Raw genomic sequence first — 20,829 nt, 5'->3', positions numbered from 1 at the left:
TTGTGCAACAGGGTCCCAAAGCTTGTATCCTTTCACACCTTAACTATACCCGATGAAGATACATTTCACAGCCTTGTTCTCCAACTTTGTTCGGTTCTCCTTTGGCACATGTGCATATGCCTCACAACCAAAAACTCTAAGATGTCTCAATGAAGGCTTGTGACCTGACCATGCTTCCATAGGCATTTTATCAACAAGAGCTGATGTAGGAGACCTGTTAATCAGGTAACAAGCAGTGGCAACAGCTTGAGCCCAAAACTTTTGTTCGAGACCAGCACCACTCAACATACTTCTAGCCTTCTCCATCAGTGTCCTGTTCATTCTTTCTGCAACTCCATTCTATTGTGGAGAATACGGAGTTGTCTTCTGCTTGTTAATTCCACAGTCTTTACAAAATCTATCAAAATCATTAGAGCAAAACTCACCGCCATTATCAGTTCTCAAACATTTTATTTTCTTTACAGTCTGCAACTCAACCATTGCTTTAAATTCTTTAAAACGACTAAAAACTTCAGATTTACTCTTTAGAAAATATACCCATGTCCTTCTACTAAAATCATCAATAAATGAAACATAATATGTGGATTTTCCAATCGAAGAGACATCTACTGGACCAAACACATCAGAATGAATAAGATCCAAAACACCACAAGTTTTATGAGAACTCGAGTAAAACTGAATGCGGTTTTGTTTTCCATAAATGCAATGCTCACAGAAATCAAAGTCAAGATTACAATCATTCAAACCTTCAACAAGGTTTTTATTTTTCAAGGTCCTTAGACCCTTTTCTCCAATGTGGCCAAGTCTCTGGTGCCATAACATAGTCTTCTCTGCAGGTAACTTTGCTTCAGACGAAAGAGCACCCTTAGGTACCCAAAAACCATTTCCATCTGCTGAAGGTGAAACCTTCAAATCTTCCAGTGAAGTATCCACAGATTTACTTTTTACAGAAGTGCTATTACACTCAATAGTGTATGCTTCAAGCTTATACAAAGTGCCAAACCTGACACCTCTAGCAAGTACCATAGCACCCTTAATCATCTTACATCCTGTTTCAGAAAAGACTACCTGCACACCTGCATCTATTAGTTTTCTCACAGATAACAGGTTTCATTTTAATCCAGGGATATGCAGCACACCATTAATCCTTTTTATTCTACCATCAGAAAACCTGATTCTAACTTTACCTCGACCAACAATGTCTAGAGGTGAATCATCACCCAAGTACACCTTACCTCCATTAAATCCTTCATATTCAGAAAACCAATTTCTATTGGAAGTCATATGAAAAGATGCACCTGAGTCAATTAGCCAGGCATCATTACCTGCATGAGTCGCCAAAGCCGTAATAAATGCATCGCCATCTTCCTTGTCGGACTCAGAATCAGAATCGAACTTTTTCTTTTTCTTCTTCTTTTCTTCTTTGCAGTCCTTATGGATGTGACCCGGTTTACCGCAATTCTAGCAAATGACTTTGGACTTTCCAGGAGATTTTGATCTCCCTTTGGATTTGGACTTGCCGCGCTTCTCATTCTTCTTGCCTTTCTCCTTAGGTCTTCCACGAACGGTTAGGGCTTCCTTTGAACTGATGGATACCTTCCTTCGCATCTCTTCACCGAGTAGGGCACCCACCACGTCTTCAGATTTTAAAACAACAGAAGTACTACCAATAGCCATAACAAGAGAATCCCATGAATCAGGCAAAGAGCAAAGTAAGATTTGACATTTCTCCTCCTCGTCCATCTTAACACCGACAGATACTAATTGAGCCACCAACATATTGAATGCTTCCAGGTGGTCTGCAATTCGTCCACCCTCTTCCATCTTCAAGGAATACAATTTCTTTCTTAAGAAAATTTGATTTAATAAAGATTTCACTTGATACATCTCACCAAGCTTAGTCCATAGCTTCTTTGCAGAGTTTTCTTCATGGACATTGATTAGAACAGAGTCTGCCAAGCACAGTCTGATTAGACCCTTGGCTTTTTGGTCCATAACATCATACTGAGCTATCGCAGTAGGATCTGAGGGCCTTTGGACATTCGCATCAACAACATCCCAAAGATCTCGATCTATTAGCAAATCTTCCATCTTCAACTTCCACATCTCAAAATTACTTCCATTAAATTTCTCCACCTCTATTCTCCCTGACGAACTCGCCATCTGAAATTTCCTGCAACAAGATCAAAAAGTGTCTTCTGCACAATCTCCCACTCAAATCTGGATTAGTTCAAAAAACCCAACTGCCCACAATTGAAACCAAAGGTGATCAAGCTCTGATACCACTTGTAAGGAAGTTAAGTAGCGGAAACAACTTCCTACACTAACCTTGAGAGGAGGGTAATGCAAAACTTTTTCAGATCATTACAACAATTATAGAAAATAGAAATAGATATAATAGCAATCATACCACAACACAGTGATTTACGTGGGGAAAACCCTTTCGGGAGAAAAACCCCACCCTTCAAAAGCAGCTCAATATTTTATTTAGCAATCAAAAATAGATTACAACATACTCGCAGAGCAAGCTCTTCGCAGGAGTACCACTAATCAGAGATTCAGAGGCAACTCAATAGCCATAAGACTCTTACACCCAACCTCTATCTCACACACCTCATAAATAGGAGATACAATACAAGAAACTGTCAAACGGTATTACAAAACCATGGGCTAAAACCACCCAATAAGGTGTAGCCGACCTTATCTCCTTTCTAGACGCCCTATGACATGTTAAAGCAGACATCAACATGTGTCGCTCCCTTTTACAGCTCATTTGTGTATCCGATACAAATTATTTTTCCTATTTCAGGAGTACAAACTTCCGGAGGCTATAACTTGAGAACCGGGTGTCCGATTGACGAACCGTTTGAAGCGCCTGAAAGCTCGCGAAGTGCTCTATCACCTCGTAACCGGCTTCGCCAGTTATGACCACTTTTTATGGCATTTCAGAGCCTCTAAATTCTCCAAAATTAAGTTTAAATATTTTATTGCACCCCTCCAAGACGAAAACTTTAATATCTTCAAAACTAGCTATGACCTTGCGACGAAACTTTACCGGAATGCTTATCTAGCTAGCTTGAAGCTTCAGAGAGAGTTTCGTACCATTTCGTGCTCAAATGAAAACTTACTATAAATAGTAACCTCGCATAAATGCAAGGTTGAGACACCATTTTTCTCAACACTAATAACTTGTAGTTAACTAATATTGTGATATGCAATACTACATGATTATGCTAAAATGATATATGATATTATATGATAATTGCTATTTGCTATTTGCTTCAAAAACTCACAGATGCATAAGATTGATTTGAAGACTATCTCTCTCTCGACTAGAGCTCTTGATTTTATAGACTTTGAGAGGATGAGATGATGTGGCTTAGATCAATGGTCATGATCAGATCTATAGATTTGGATGGATATGAGAAAAGGTGAAGGTTGAGAGAAAGGGGGAAGGAGAAGACAAGTGTCACTCATCTCACCTTGGCTAGGTTGCTGACTGAGAGAATCTAGGGATGGTTAGAGAAGATTTAGGCATGATAGGACAAGTGGACTCAAGTCCTTCCTAAGATGTAGGGGATGTTGGAGAAAATATAGGAAATGGTTATGAAATATGTGTACGTGCACAAATTTAATTAAATTTGGAAGTTGAAGATAAATGATGAATTAATATTAAGAAATATTAATTTCCTTAGCCACATATTTGATGAGTTGGCAAAGGGAAGATGAAGTGGAGATGGAAGGTGAGTTGGATAAGGGATTAAATAATTTAGAATTATTTAATATTTGAGACTATAGGATAGGAGAATAACTATTAAATATTAGATATTTAATTATTTTGAGGAGATAATTAAATATTAGATATTTAATTAACTTGGTTAGAGGAATAATTAAATATTAGATATTTAATTAATTAGAGGAATAAGATAGATGAATTAATTAATAAAATATTAATTAATAGAAAGACACGAAAATGAATTAAATAAATATTTAATAGAAGAATAATTATTAAATAAATATAAAATATTTACTTAATTGCTCATAGCTAATTTTTATGTGTATACAATAATGATTAAATTTTCATACCCATGTCATTTTTCATATAGTTTTGGGCACATCTTGAGAGAATGTCTTGATATGATTACATAGCAACATGTGACATAGTCATGCTTATTTTGGCTCCTTCTCCAACCTTTATCCATCCTCATCTACTCCCACTTTCACATAGTCCGATGCATTTGATCTTATCTAAAATTCTTATACTTCCATAACATTATTTACCTTGATCTCTATATGTTTGATCTATACCCTAAAATCTACATTCATATATCCTATATAAATTCCATGATGTGGGGGATGACACGAATCTAACCTAAAATTCAAAAGATCAACTTCCACTTTTTACTCATGGATGTTGAGAGTTGACTTGGTACATGTTTATGTAATGATTCATTATGTCTTGGTGTTTTAATACTTTCATTTAATCATGTATTTAAATCCAGTAATTAGTCAAAATCCTAGAATATCAAAGATCATTCAATAGGATGATTTCAACACAATGCATTAAAATGTATAATGATTGCATTAGAATTTTATTATTGAATGAATTGTATGCTTGTTTGTTGTCTTCCAATATATTTCTATTGGGAAATTTTAATTTATATCCTCATAATCAGGATATGACTTCAATGGATGAGATATAAAGCTTGGACTAGTACAATATGAAAATATGAAACTTAATTGTAAATCTAAAATAAGCTATCTTAATTACAAAATTGCCATAATTAGATTCATCTTCTTTATGATGCTAAAAATTAGCCAACATATCTTTCTTAACATTATTGCTTTATGTGAGCTTATAACAACCATGATGAAGGGACTTGAATGTAAGGAAATTAGACCATTATGGAAAGGTTCCTTGAATGATAGGAAAAGAAAAGAAATAAAGAGCCAAAAGGGGAACCCAAGTAGAAAAGTGTTGGTGTTAGAAATAAGCCACACTCAGACCGACGATGGACTAGTCCAAGAGGGGCCAGTAGCTTAGTGGTAGAGCACTCCATCAGTATATGGAAGGTCCTAGGTTCAATCCCTAGTTGGTCCATGTCTCAACATGGTATCAGAGCCAGGCCCAGGCTAGGAGTCCCAAGCACACGAGAGGTGTGGCTTAAGAGAGAGGGGGGGGGGTATTGGTGTTGGAAATAAGCCACAACTAGACCAACGATGGACCAGTCCAAGAGGGGCCAATAGCTTAGTGGTAGAGCACTCTAGCAGCATATGGAAGGTCCTAGGTTCAAGTCCTAGCTGGTCCATGTCTCAACAAAAAGAAGTATTTTTGAGCTAAGTAAAGATTGTCAATGGTTCCAGTGGTTCTTTGAACCACCACAACCCTTGAAGGTGTTCCGTGTTCTACTAAAACCACCACCCCTTGACCAAAGGGAAGTTATGAGCATGATGAGCAGTTGACTATTAAAGGAATTCCTTGGATGCCTCAAATTGGTGATAATGGTAATTTAATGTTCAAATAGGCACAAAAATAAGTTTCATGGAATGATAATGGATAAATGACTAGAAAAAGATATTTTAGGTATCATTTTCTACAAAGAGCCCTAATTTTGGTATTGATAAGTGCAAGAAAGATCATTAATTATATGATCTTTCTTATCCACCTCTTTGAAAGGAACTACTATAGTATTGTAAATTGTAACCGTTCTAGAATATTACATTCCTTTTTGGGCCCTTGATTTAGTGTGCCTCCTTCTAGCTTATTTTTAGCCAATTTTGTCTTTATCTCATCGAAACTATCATCATATTCTCATGAGGTGATCTGATCCAATGTTCCAAGCATGTACACTCTACAACTACTATTATTTTGTACTTTCATAGGTGGACTAGGGTGTATTGCACCATATTCCTAGTGCACCACAACACCTATTGCCATAGTCCCTCCAAAAGGGGCCCAAATTCAAACATATTCGAGGTATTAGTTTGTGCCATTTGTGATCCGATTAGATATTTTGCTATGACCATTACAAGTCAATCTAACTATGAAAATGCCTCAAGAAGCCTATATAATGAAATCATTCATCATTCAAAAATATTGATTCACATTACAAAAGTTACATTCAAGAGCACATCTATGTACAAGGAGAACCAAGCTACAAAACTTATCTTCAAATATGTTTTCATAATGGATTTTGTTATAATTCATTCATGTTATTGCATAAACACTTAGATGACTTATTGAAAGAGCATTGCATAACCACCATTATTAATCCCAAGGTATAATCTTATCAATTCAATATTTCATTTAAAATTTAGCCTCTACCTTACCAAGAGTAAGCTCTCTTCTAACAATCATTTGTTGTAGTAGAGGTTAACACGATTTTACTTAGGAAGGCCCGTATAGACACTGACAATTGGCTTGTCTTTGACAACACTTTTCACTAACCTTTTTTGTCTAAATTGATTAAATAATTTTAATTATTTAATTAGTACTAATATTTTTCTGCTAATTTCCTATAATTAAGTAATTCTTAATTATTTAATTATTGTTCTTCTAAACTATTAATTAAATCATCTTCATTATTTAATTAATATTCATCATTATCTCTAACCAATCAATTAATCTTGATCTTAATTGAATAATCCTAAACATTCCTCTTCAATTAAATAATTCACTTAGTTATTTATTCCTTTAATTCTAAGCTAATTATTCTCCCATGATTAAATAATTCTTTTTAGTTATTTAATCGCTTTCGCTAAATTATTCTAATTAAATAAAATTTTAATTTATTTAATTACCATGTGTAGTTAATATACTTAGCTCTTCCACTTTCAAATTTTAATTTCCAATTATCTCTTCTGCTTTCTAATTTTTATCTCCCTTATCTCTTCAACCTGCTAATTTGGTATTTATGAGAAGATAATTGAAGGTTTTATTATTTATTCTCATAATATCTTCCTATTTGCTTTCTTCTATCTTCATCCTTCCCTAAATGGAAGCTCTGTTGTGCACTCAATCAGGTCCATCCATCTAACCAAAAATCTTTTCAATCTTAGCCATTCAATCAATCCCAATTTTTCTCTAAATTGAGCTCTCATTGCTCATTTTTAACAACCATATTTTGAGTATCCTTACGCTGTCACTTTTGAATACATCTTTGTGCAGCCCAACTTTCTTTTAATCACTTGTATTTGTAGGTGACATCCACAAATTTGAAGGAGAAAGAAAAACAATTGAGGCCAATTGAAGGAGATGCTTTTGTTGGTTTGCATTTTTAATTTACATCTTGTCTTCAATTCTTCTATTGAGTGTGATAGGACTTTATTTTCATTGCATTGTTAGGTTTGTGGTTCCCTAACTATTGTGCTTTGATGCCTATACCTATTTCCTACCTCATAGCCCCTATACAACACATCCATTTCCCCCTCTTCTCTATATGTAGGTTACATATCTAGCATCAAAAAGTTGTGGATTTGTATAGAGAAAATTGAGACATATAACTCTAGATTTTGAATAGGCAAAAACCCCTAGACTATGCCAATTTGCATGTGTCTAGCATTTTATGGCTAAATGTTAGGGTGAGTGATATATAGAGAATCGTGATTTAGAATCCAAAGTTTTAACTGACAAAAGCACCCCAGGACTAGGGAACCTAACACATTTGTCTAATATATTTAGGCTCAGATTTTAGTGCTAGGTTCCTTTTCATATTTTATTTTTAGATCTATCCTTTAGTGTTAGCTTTCCAATCTATTTTTGTCTATTTATACCGAATATTGTCAATTTTCTAGTATTTTACATAGTCATTTTTTATTCACGTCAAATCATATTAAATCAAAAAGAGAAAATAATCATACAAAACAAATCATAAGATACATGTCATAACGACTCTATTATTTCCATTTGTTATTTGTAGTTACAAGGCATAAAGTAGAAATATAATAAAGATAATAGGGAATGCAATTATATTCAATTAATTGAGATTCTAATTTAAAGAATGTATAACCAATTATTTCAAAAGAAAAAAGTGAGAGTGGTGATAATTTAGAGGATCTCTTCATTGTTAACAAAGAAAGAAATATTTTCAATTTAAAATGCAATGTGCACAAATATGAAGGCAAACCCATAATCACCTACCTCTTTCAAGACTTGTGCTTCCAAAGAAACTTCAATCTAGAAGCCATATACATAAGAAAATCTAGAATTGCGAACTGTGGTAAATGATATTGAACACTCACTAAGGACAATCCATTTGAATATATATGAAAATCAAGGGTAAGCAATATTGATATTCATTCCCATTATCTCTCCAAATACTAAACATAAAGACATATGACACTCATTAAGACATATGATACATTGATTATTATATAAAAACATGCCATCTTCCTTATCATTATTAATCCAAAATAGAAAATTATTACAAATACATGATTCTACACTACCATTACAATCTCATACGTTTTAAAAAAATATTTCAAACTATTATTCAACAACTTATTATATATATATTTTTATTCTTAAAATGTTAATATGTATATATATCTAGAGAGAGAGACCATGATCATTGTTCAAAAGAGATTTAAATATGAACTTTTATTTTCACCTTTTAGTAACAACAAATCAAGGCATTTATTGTAGTGGAAAGCACAAATGAAAAGCAAACAAACTGAAAAAATAAAGATGTTCAGGCTAAGAAAGTGGAAAGAAAAGCGAGAACATTATTATGTAGGCGGTCAAGGATGATGGGTGAAAGAAACCAAGCAATCAGGTACTTTTAAGGCCACCCTTGAGCAGCTCGATAGTCTGTTTGTTTGTCTTGAATGATTTGGCCAGAACATCGTCGGGGATACCAGTTGTGAAAAGAGTAGAAGGGACTGACACGGTGCCTGCATTGGCACTCCCAAAGGCAGAAATAGCCAAGGCCTCGTAGGCAGCATCCATGTTTAGTTGGTAATAGAGGAGTCCCTTGGGAAACACAAATAAATCCCCTTTAGTGAGGTTCTGCGTGAACATTTTTCCCGTGGTGTCAACCACTCCAACGAGGAGAGATCCGTCCACAAGATACAGAAGTTCAGAAGCGCAGGGGTGAGTGTGATGAGGGTTTACTCCGCCCACCAGGAACTGCAGTACCGCCATTGATACACCCAGCCCATTCAGCGCCGGAAACTCTGCCGCCACCGCCTTTGTCACTTTTACTGGCCCAGTTAAATTGTTCTCTCCCACATCTCAGAATCCTGTGAATGTGAAGAAACTCCCAGTCAAATTAGAAAACTGCCAAACCGGAATGGTGAAGTCAGTGAGAATATCAGGATCGGATGCGTAGATTACGCCAACACTACTGAATACCACTAAAATTGCCATCAAGCATGCTCCATTGAATTCCATCTCTTTCCGAATGCAAAAACTGCAGAAAGGGGGAATTCTGAATGTTTGGGTGTGAGGGGAAGTTGCGAGGAGTTTATTTATAGGACGATCAGAGGTTACGTTGCAGAAGATTGCGTGGAGTTCAATGGTGAAGCCGGCTTTGTTTTCTATCTCCTCTCCTGAGCCCAAGCTAAACTTCAAAAAGTTTGGAAATGTATATCGGATTTTCCCACGAAAATTGGCCACCTCAATCTCGATTATGTTAGAGCGATCTACACAAAAAAATTCTTGATTGTGTCGATTAATTTTAATTTTAATTTCTTGATTACTATTTTCTTTCGCTCAATCGTAGTTAGATAATTTTTCTGATTTATACCGCCTTGCAAAGTTACAAATCAAGATATTTTGCAAATTATTTTTACAATCCGTCTCCTGCAAGATTGAGGTTTTGTGTGACTCGACAGACACGTTTTGAGTAGATCATTTTAAGAGGAAATAAATGATGTCAGTTGTCAAATTCATCGTTAATTTAAGCAATTTGACGTCTTCTGATGTTGTATATATATTTTTAACATTAAATTGTAATTTTGTGATTGTCTTCTCTCATGGCAATCTAACATGTTATGTTTGTCTTTTATTTACATTTAAATCGATTTTTTAAAATATTTTTAACATTAAATTGTTAATTTGTGATTGTCTTTTATGACATTTTAACATGTTATGTTTGTATTTTATTTATATCTTAAATTGACATTTCTCTCTTCTTAATAACTCTTTAGTTTTATAATTTTATATTATTTTTTTTGTTAAGTTAGGCTTCTCTCAATTCTTGTGCATTTTCATTTATTCTTATTTTAACATATTCTAATATATTGGACCTTATCTACAATTCATGAACATTGTAACATTATTAGTCTTGATCTCAGTGTGTCTTATCCATACTTGAAATCTACATTCCCCCATCCTAAGTCAATTTCATAATGCAAAGGAGTGATGTCACATGGTGTAGACCTAATCTAACATTTAAAAGATCTAATCCCATCCTTTTACAATAGATCTAAGGAGTTGACTTAGTACATGTTTATGTGATGATTCATTGTGTTTTGCTTATTGCTATTCATTTAAGCAATAATTCACATCCAATAATTAGTCACCATCCTAGAACATCAAGGAGAATTCACTATGAATATTTTAACTTGTTGCATTGAAAGGAATAATTATTTCATTAGATTTTGTATCCTAAATGATTCCATGCTTGTTTGATATCTACAAATTTAATTGTAAAGGGATCCAATTGAGGAGAATGTCATTCCTCATAAGTTAACAATCTTTCCAAGGTATTTCTAAAAAGTATCAATCCTTAAGCACCAAAAGAAAATAGAGATTGGAGTGACCAAGGCTGTAGAACTACATATTTTTTGTAGGTCATGTGCCATATTCATGTTGTACAAGATTTATCTAGAGAACAAGGTCACCATTTTGAGAATTGTCTTTTTATAAAAGTCCAAGGATAGCCTACGATTACACCTGTAACTAAATCAAAGTTTGATTTATGTTCTTCACGAAGGTTGCAATCTTCTCATCATTAACCTTGCTATGAATTTCCCTCCTTCAACTCAACTACTTCAATAGTGTTGGGCTCATAATTGTTAACAAATATTTTTTTTTAACAAAAATCAAGTGACTTATAACATTCTGTTTATTCCTTTTGCCAAGAGGATTTCTTAACTCGGTGAATTTTAAGGTCGTTCTCCTGCATCTAAATCCTCATCTAGATTACCTCCCTTCCCTCTAAAGGTACCTCTTGAAATTCTAGTTCATTCTCAAATGCAGTTTTGTTTGTCTTTGGTAGAGACTATGCCTCCTTTTTCTATTCATCTCTTGGTTGCTTGAGTTAGTATAGGAATTGAATAGAATCTTCAAAAAGTATTGCTACTATGAATAGTTGAAGCGAATAAGTACTTTTTCATGTCTCAAAATTATTTTGATTTAAAATATTTAGTGAAGTTACTTAACTTGAGTAATGTGATTGGTTCTCTTATATGATCTTTGTTTAAGTGTTTAAATATTCATAAAATGTTGTTGAAAATATTTATATTTATGAGAATGACATAGTATTGTTTATATATATGTAAAAAAATGTAGTTTATTTAGTTGAAGTTTTATTCTATGAATGTAAGTTTGTTACATGAAAAGTAGACCGAGGTTCAAACATTAGGGCCTATGAACATACTTTGTAGGAAGTAAATAGTACTAGATTTTTTGTTGTTCTAATTAGATAAAGCAGGAGAGGGCCTCACTAGATTTATGTTTGTTGATCTAACCTAATTGATTCTATCATCTAAATATAGAGATGGGGGTCTAAATAATAAGGAAAAACCACGAAACCAACCAACTCTAGAGAACAAGCCTGGCTCTTTTACATTTTCCTTGGCAATGAATTTGGGATAAATAAGGATAAAAAATAGAAGCATGGGACTTGATACCCCCAATGTAATAAAGAAAAAGGAACACTTGAAAATCTAAGTGCATTTTAGTTGTGGTGCATTTTAATTATACAAGGATTACTTTTCTGTACACCCCACCTTAAGTAGTTTAATATTTGATTCAAATGGAAAATAACTTGAGGAGGTTCCTTCTTTTGAATATTATGTATCAACATATTATAAATTTGAAACAATCCTAATTAAATAAAAATACTCTATCCATTATTATATGAATAAAAACTATGCATTCACTTACATTTAGCAATGCGTGGTTTTCTATTGTAATAAAAACATTGAATATAGATCATTGTGTATGTAAGATAAAGATATATTAATTATTATTAATTCTTTAAATTTATTAATTTTACACCAAACCATAGGTTAATTAGTCTACGTTTTGACTTATGAGGTTTAATCATGGTTCAAACCCAAATAAAACAAAGAATTAGTCAGGATGGATCTAATCAAGCTACATGAGACTCTATAGCTAAATTAGACTAAATTATTTTAGTCATAAATGAGACTAATGGAATATGGGGTTTTTAGAACAAGAAGTCACATGATCTCATGATAAAAAAGGAGGTGAGAAACGAAATCAAGGACATAGTGAGCATGAAGGATACATGGAGTCCTCAGAAAATCAAGTGAATCATTGAGAGATGATGAAACAAATGAATGCAAGAAAACAACTAGCTAATAAGATTTCTTTAGATATGAAAAAGATCAAATTACCAAAATTTAATGGCATTGTAAGAAGAGATAGATTAGATGCATGGCTCAAAGATGTGGAGTCTTCCCTAGAAAGCATGGCTTAATGATGCGAAGCATCCACTTGGTGGATGAAAAATAGGATTGCTGGGGATGGATTCTAGGAATTTGATATGGCACTAATTCATCATCAATTTTTCAGACTCAAGAATTAGGTAGCCCTACTATAAACTTTAGTTCACTAGGCAAGATTTTTAATATGATAAGTGATATTGGCATGATATGCCCTTGGATACCACATGGGCTAAGGGTAGACTTGACCTCATGACCTCATGGCTACCATAGGAAGCTCACACCAATCGAGCCAAGCCTCCAACCCAATTCATAGCCCTTTTTAAGTAAAGGTGGCTACCCAATTATATTTAGATTAGAAGAAAAAAAAAGAGTGAAAAAATCAATATATAAAAGTTCTATATGGAATTGAATCCTTAGGTTGGTAGTGAGGTAAATCTCCATGGCCCATCAAAAGACTAGGTGTTTTAAAAATCTATCAAATAGAGTAGAATCTTAGAGTCATATCAACTTTCAAAGAAAAGTTTTATAAAATATTTTGTTGGTCAATATGTACATTCACTTTCAAAAGGAAGAGTTAAAAGAAAAATATGAAACAAATATCAAGAATAGTAAAGTTGAATTCCGATATGGGTAAAGTGGCAAAAATTTTACAAAAATGATATGGTAATGTTTATGGTGAAAATGGATAACAACAATGTTGAAAGACTAAATGAATTCAACCACAAAACCCTAGCCTAACAACAACAAAGATCCACCATGTAACATATGAAGATTACCTAAGACAATGCAAATCAAATGAAATCACAAAGATTATACCATCACATGTCCAATAGGGTTTTGATCTCCATTCTTCCTATCTCCATTGATCTTGCTTGATATATTTGCTCTCAGATTTTATATGTGCACAAGAGCTCAACAAAGAATGAAAATGTGGTTGCAAGTAAGATCACATGTAAAAGTGCAAAGACATAGTGTAGTCGAGTAATCAAGTAGTTAGTATGCATAGATTGATTAGGGTTGATAATGAAGGAAGTATCCTCTTATTAAAAGACACTATATGAAATGGAGGGATAAGATTGAGAGGTGTAAAAGATAAATGGTTGGCTATGATTAGAGGGTAGGTAAAAGAAATAATAAAATAATGAGAGGGTAGGTAGTGTATGAATTAAGAGATGAATGATGTGTCATAAGTAGAAAAGGATAATAAATTAATTAAATAAATATTTATTTAATTAATAGATGAAGTGGGATCAATTAAATAAATAAGATATTTATTTAATTTAGGAAAAGGGATAATTTAAATAAATAAAGGTATTTATTCAAATGAGAAATAAGGCTAGAAGAGGATAAATGAATTAATTAAATAAATAAAGATTCATTTAATTAATAGAAGAATTGGGCTTAGATAATTAAATAAATAAAAATATCTATTTAATTAGACATGACAATTTTAGGTGTCTACATTTTGCCCCTCTTTGAGACAATGCAGCTTGTCACGTTGTTTCAAAGAAGATAATATAAACTGATACAAAGTTGCCCCAAGATGGGAATGATATGCCCCCTCGAGAGATTGGATGAAAATGTCTGAAAAGATCACAGACAATCTCTCGATAAGAAAGAAAGGCTAGAATGAACTGATTGGATAGAGTGACAGAGTCACGGGATAATGAAGATTGACATGGGAGACTAGGGCTAGGGTAGTCTATAAGATAGATTATGAGGGAAAAACATCCTCATTGTCATCCACACATCCAAGAGATTAGACTACAGAGAGAGAATAGAGCAACAACAGTTAGCAGCGATGGCATTGGTTCACAGATTCGATCGTGTTTGCTGATTTCAAAGGCCAACAGAGGCAGGAGAGTCGGTAAGTATCGCAAAAACCTCCTTGTACTTTGTCACAATAAATGTTGTCATAAATGCATGTTAGGTAGCACATTTAATGAATGTTAGGTATGTCAAACAAGGTCAAAAAATGCTGAGATGCATCTGTGCTGGTGCCAGGCGTATCTATGCAATATGTAAGCGCGTTTATGTAATGAAAGCACATTTATATCTTCAAGGCCAAATCAACAGTTCTGTGATGATCATACACTGTCGATTGGATAAACTGCCGAGAGGATACACTCAAGCAGGTCCTCTAGGGAAGACTAGGATAGATCGAGGCACTTTGTGATGAACAGTGAGTACCAAGACACAGTACTTTGTGATGAACAGGGAGTACTAATATATGAGCAGTACTTTGTGATGAACAGGGAGTGCAAAACATGTAGTACTTTGTGATGAACAGGGAGTACCACTAGGCTAGAAGTAACACTTTGTGATGAACAGTGAGTGTCACTAGGATAGAAGCAACACTTTGTGATGAACAGTGAGTGTCACTAGGATAGAAGAAACACTTTGTGATGAACAGTGAGTGTCACTAGGATAGAAGTAACACTTTGTGATGAACAATGAGTGTCACTAGGATATAGTATCATAAGCACTTAAGATAAAAAGCAACATTTTGTGATGAATAGGGAATGCCACTTTGACTGACACAGTTGATTTGCTTGACTGCAGGAGTACTTGCCTATGCTAGAGTCACAGGAGAGATTCCCATCGACTTAGAGGTTACGACCAGAGCTGACATTCGAGGACAGGGCTGCCATTGAGGTTATGGGACTAAGATATATTATGTATGTGCTTGAGTTTCAGGTGAACATGGGTTTGCTAACTGCATTGGCTGAGAGATGGCACTCAGAGACTTGTACTTTCGATTTGCTGATGGGTGAGATGACAGTCACCTTGGAGGATGTATATAGGATTTTGAGAATACCAATCGATGGGGAGTTAGTTCCTTACGATCGAGATGAAGATAGGGATGCACTGAGATGAGTGTTTCAAGATTCAGGACTGGAGATGAGGGCTAAACATGTGGCTTGGGATACCATGACATAGACAGGATTAGCACTACCAGCAGTGTTGGCAGGAGTGATCAGTGGGTTCCTATGTCTAGATAGGGTGACATGAGGGTTGGTTATGTAGCCATATGTATTTTGACATCATTGTATCATGACACTTATGATTTTGTGGCAGCTATATGCATGTGTACCTATGTGATGTTTCTATGTGATGCTTATGATATGTTTTATGATGATGATTATGATATGGATGCAAATATGTACATGATGAAATGCAATATTTTTGTTCTTTTATATTTTAATATGTTATGCCAATGTGAATGTGAATGTATGAAATGCAAATGGATATGATAAGGCAAATAACTATTTATATGATGAGAATGTAAGATGTACTAACATGTGTTGTGTAGGATGTGATGCAATTGTGATATCTATATGTATGTATGAAATGTTAACATGTGATAATGCAGGTGCAACTACATGAAATGTAAATATTTTTGGCGTGTCATTATACTCAGTCATGTGATAGTAGGCTACACGAACTCAGGAAGGATGATGGAGGTCAATCAAGAAAGGGGGATGGAAGATAGAAGATATGAAAATGAAAGAGCTTTTTGTGCATTATCATCATTGAACTTTATTATGGCAAGTAGGTTATGACAATCGAGGCATATGTTTGACCTAGAAAGTCATTGTACCCATTTGCATGGAGATGAGACAGTCACAAACAATGAATGCCCTAGTTCATACTAGACTCACAGTGTCCTCATATCCTTGGACAAGTCATAGCCTTACTAAGAGACAATCTACAGACAACAAAGAAAAATAGGCGATGATAGCCCATCCTCACCTTTCTAGTCAAAGACATCCTAGAGATAAAATCTCTAGTCAGAGACATCCCGGAAAATCTAAAAGACATCTCACCAAAAGATAAAATCAAAATAACACCAAGACTCGACACCAACATTCACTGTAGTCCTCAAGTTTAGTGTCTTTTGTCACTTGTATAAGTCTATTTGATTGTGGTCACAATGTTTACTTTCACAAAAAGGATAGATAGCACTGATCCATAATATTGTTTGAGTCTGTTGAAAGATTTGATTTGTTGAAGTCCATTATTGCTGTTGTGTCTCATCTGAACCTGACTGAATCCATGAAAATGATAATTTATTGTAGATTGGCGATGGAAGTGTTGCTTTATTGTGGATTGTGTGCAGATAGACTGAAGAAAACTGGAGGAAACTATACTCCTCAGAACAGGTGATGCTCTCAGTTCCAGACCCATCACTAGATGTAGGATTTGCCCTAGCCACAGATAGGAGCTGATTTATTATGGACGGAAATGGGTGAAAAGGAATGTTTATTATGAATGGCTAACCAATCTTAGGTAGATCAATAACAAGCCATGATGGGAATGGGTAAGTTTATTATGAATGGATAGGATGTGAGTGTGTGTAAAGTGAAAGGATGAAATGGAATCCTAAAGGAGGGAGGAGCAATGTCTCTACACATGGCGCTGGTGACCCAATTTTCACCGTTGGACGATTTTTTTTTACTTTTTTGATTTTTCAATTTTTTTGTGTCACAAGGCACCTGTTTGCCAAGTTTTCACCAAGTAACGATATTTTTTAATTTTATGATTTTTTTTGTAGTTTTGATATTAGAATACTCTTAAGAGCTATGTGTAAAACCTGTGAAGATGCATGCTGTTGATAGGATCCTCCAAAGGTTCACCCTCTATGGTTGAGAGCTGATATGCACCAGATGCATATGCTGCTGTGATGATGTAAGGACCAATCCAGTTTGGTTTGAACTTGCCCTTCTTCTCTCTGTCTTGTTGATTTTTAGGATTTTCTCTGAGAACTAAGTCACCCACCTCAAATGTGCGAGGCTTGACCTTATGATTATAGCTGCAACATTCCTTGATTGAATGATATGTAGCTCAAGTGACTGTCTTCCTTGAGAAGAAATTGAGATAGAATTACTAGTGTGTGGACTACACAGGCCCATATGTGTGTCACCTAAAGAAGTTTGGGCATCCTTGATAACAAAGTCCTTTGAGGAAGCTCCATTAAAGGTCCATGATGTATCGCCAAAAGGGAAAGGATGTGTGGAACAAGTGGATGAGTTATGAAGGTTTATGATTGTGAAAAGAAGTGAAAGTAGGATAGCATGATGGAGACTCAGGATCAACAAGTATGTTTTTTGACTTGAAATTTTAGAACTTTTGCCTCTAGTTATTTTGATATTAGGGGAGATCAACTCTTTCTCTTTTTGCTTCATAGGATTTTTATCCTTGACTTTGATTCTTGTAGAGTCCAATAGCTTTTGATTTTGATTTGGACTAAAAGACTTTTCTTTATTTTTGACTTCTATATTTTTCTTTTCAAAGCTTGATTTTTGATCCCCAATGAGTAAGGGCTTTTGTAATTCTTGTTGATCCAAGTTTGGAAGTGGAGTGGAAATGGAATGAGTGGATGAAATGGTAAAGCTATGTGAGTTCTCAAGAGGGCTGGCGATACACTCAATAGATTATTCGTTGGAACCACTCTTAGGACTATTGATATCAAGAGTTTCTTGCACCACTAAAGGAGATTTGCATTCAGACTTAGTAGCCACAACACTAGGTGGTTCACACCCAATTCCTTGCAAATTATTTATATATTGTTCTTGTTGACTGAATACCTTAGGAGATAGTGGGAGTTGATCAACATGAAAAATATACTCACCACATCCCATATCTTTAATCTTGAACTTTTCTTTGAGCTCTATTTGTTTTGATGTAGAAGCTTTCAAAGATTCTGGATCCACATATGTTGAAGATGGAACAACTTCTCGATTGACTGGTATTGTTATTTCTGATCTATGTCATAGGTTATTGCAATATATAAATGGATTTGGATCAGCTTTGATGGTCACTTCAACTCCATTGTGTGGAAACTTGATACATCGATGATATGTAGATGGGACTACACTCATCTCATGAATCCATGGACGTCCTAGCAATATGTTGTATGTGAGATCCAAGTCTAGGACTTGACAAACCACATCCTTTGTAACTGGCCCAACCCTAAGAGGTAAGGTGACTGTGCCTTTGGATGAATGCTCTTCATCATCATATGCCTTGATGGTGATTTTGTTTGTAGAATTCATAGATTTTTCAGAATATCCCAATTGTTTAATAGTGCTCAATGTACAAATGTTTAGACCTGCTCCTCCATCTATCAGGACTCATTTTATTCAATGTTTGTGTATGAAGGCTTCAATGTGTAAAGGTGCATTATGTGGTTGGCTCATGGAGGCATCATCAACTTTTGTGAATGTAAGGGAGTGTGGAATGGAAAGGTATCCCACCATGGCTAGAAAATAGTCCATGTTTAGATCAGTAGGGACAGAGGTGTCTCTCAATATTTTGTCAAGAATGGCTTTATGTGTGGGGGATATGCGTAAGAGCTCAAGGATGGATATGAGTGCGGGTGTCTTCCCTAACTGTTCTACAAGGTCATACTTAGGTTTGGTTGATGAAGAAGCAATGTTTTTAGCTGGAGCACCTTGCAAGGTGAATTTACCTCGATGAGTTGTAATATTACATTCAAAGGTAGGTTCGGAAGAAGATCCAATGCCTTTTAGGACAATCTTGGGTCTTTGAGTATAATTCTCAGGTGTTTTATCCTTGATGATAATGGTAGAGACATAATTGTCCATCGAAATGTGATTGATAGTTGAATCATAGTTATAGGATGCTCTGGTATAGTTGGTTTGGTCATCTATAGCTTTAGCTTTTCCCTTGTCATGTTTTGGGAATGGTTCCTTAAACATTTCATGTTCTTGATTGGATGAGTGTCCCTCGATCTCAATGTCACCTCTATCAATAAGATCTTGTATGATGTTCTTCAGCTGATGGCAATTTCCTATCTTATGACCCTTACTCTTATGAAGTTCACAATACTCATCATCATTCCACCAATTTGGTTTGACCTTTGGCTCATATGGAGGCAAATATGGAATTGTTATTATTTTGTTTGCCACTAGCTTCTTGAAAATTGACTCTAGTGGTTCTCCCAATGGAGTGTACTTCCTTCGTGACTTTGAAGTTGTTTGAGTATTGACTTGATTGTTTGTAGAGCTTGTTCCAGAAAAAACAATTTTTGGTCGTACCGTATTGGCATCAACAACACCATCATTGACTGTGTTCTTGTTTTTATTCCAAAATATTGGCTTATCTTTTCCTTTAAAGTCATCTTTGTTTTCCTTGAATATTGTAATGACTCCTTGTTCAATTAGGACCTTTTTTGTTGCTAAGCCTTTTTCAATGACGTCCTTGAAGGTGGACAAACAAGCTTTTCTTAGGTCATAACCAATATCTTTGTTGACATTCTAGGTGAACATCTCTACCATTTATTTTTGTGGAATTTCACAAGAGCATCTACTGGCTAGATTCCTCCATCTTTGTAAAAATGATGAAAAAGATTCTCCATCCTTTTATTTGGTGTTGTACAAAGTAGTGACTGATATGTCTGTCTCTATGTTGTATGAGAAATGTTGGATAAATGCCTCTGCTAGATCACCCCAAGACTTAATTCTAGGTGGAAGTTGGGAGAACCATTCCATAGCTTGATCTCCTAAGCTTTGTGGGAATAATCTCATCAAATATGTCTCTTCTGCTGCTACCTCAATGCAAGCTGTGAAAAATTGTCTTATATGTGCCTTATGATCCCCTTTTCCTTTGTACTTATCGAACTTAGGCATCACGAAATGTGTAGGAAATGGAGACATTGGAATGCTTTTGTCAAATGGATAAGGACATATGTCTCTCATTGTGTAAGTTGGCTTCAGTGTATTTATGTCCTCCATTTTCTTTTGTAAGTCCTTAATTTGTTGTTCCAAATTGTTCTTTGGTGGAGACTGACTTCTTAGACCATATCCCATGCCTGAACCACAGGGTGGAGGAGGAGCATGTTGCATATATGGATGATATTGATCATACACATGTTCATATGGAGGAGGTCTATAGTGATGTTGTGTATATGGACCACTTGGTATGGATTCATGGTGAGGAATAGAATATCTATTTTGTCCGTGTATACCATACTCTACAGGCATGTCATGAGTTTGTTCTAATGTGTTGCCCCCAAATTTGATGCGGGGTTTCCTTGTGTTAAAATTTTGAGCATGCCTTTGAATATCCAATTGCCTTGGTGGTTGATCCTTAGCATTGGTATGTGATTGAGCATATTTTTCTGCATAAGACTTCCATAATGGTCTATGAAGGTGAGTATCATATGCT

General features: G+C 35.0%; 1 non-coding gene and 1 pseudogene across 1 annotated transcript; one reads left to right on the top strand and one right to left on the bottom strand.

The window, feature by feature from the left end:
* The first annotated feature begins 5,029 nt into the window (after nucleotides 1–5,029).
* On the top strand, nucleotides 5,030–5,101 carry TRNAT-AGU (transfer RNA threonine (anticodon AGU)). Its single transcript has one exon. It is a non-coding gene; the product is annotated as a tRNA-Thr (tRNA).
* Nucleotides 5,102–8,770: 3,669 nt separating this feature from the next.
* Nucleotides 8,771–20,829, bottom strand: part of LOC131858936 (germin-like protein 9-3) — a 36,055-nt pseudogene continuing 23,996 nt past the window's right edge.

This window comes from Cryptomeria japonica, chromosome 10 (assembly GCF_030272615.1).
Source record: "Cryptomeria japonica chromosome 10, Sugi_1.0, whole genome shotgun sequence".
NCBI lineage: Eukaryota > Viridiplantae > Streptophyta > Pinopsida > Cupressales > Cupressaceae > Cryptomeria > Cryptomeria japonica.
The sequence above is the reverse complement of the archived record's forward strand: the minus strand, read 5'-3'. Positions and strand labels throughout refer to the sequence as shown.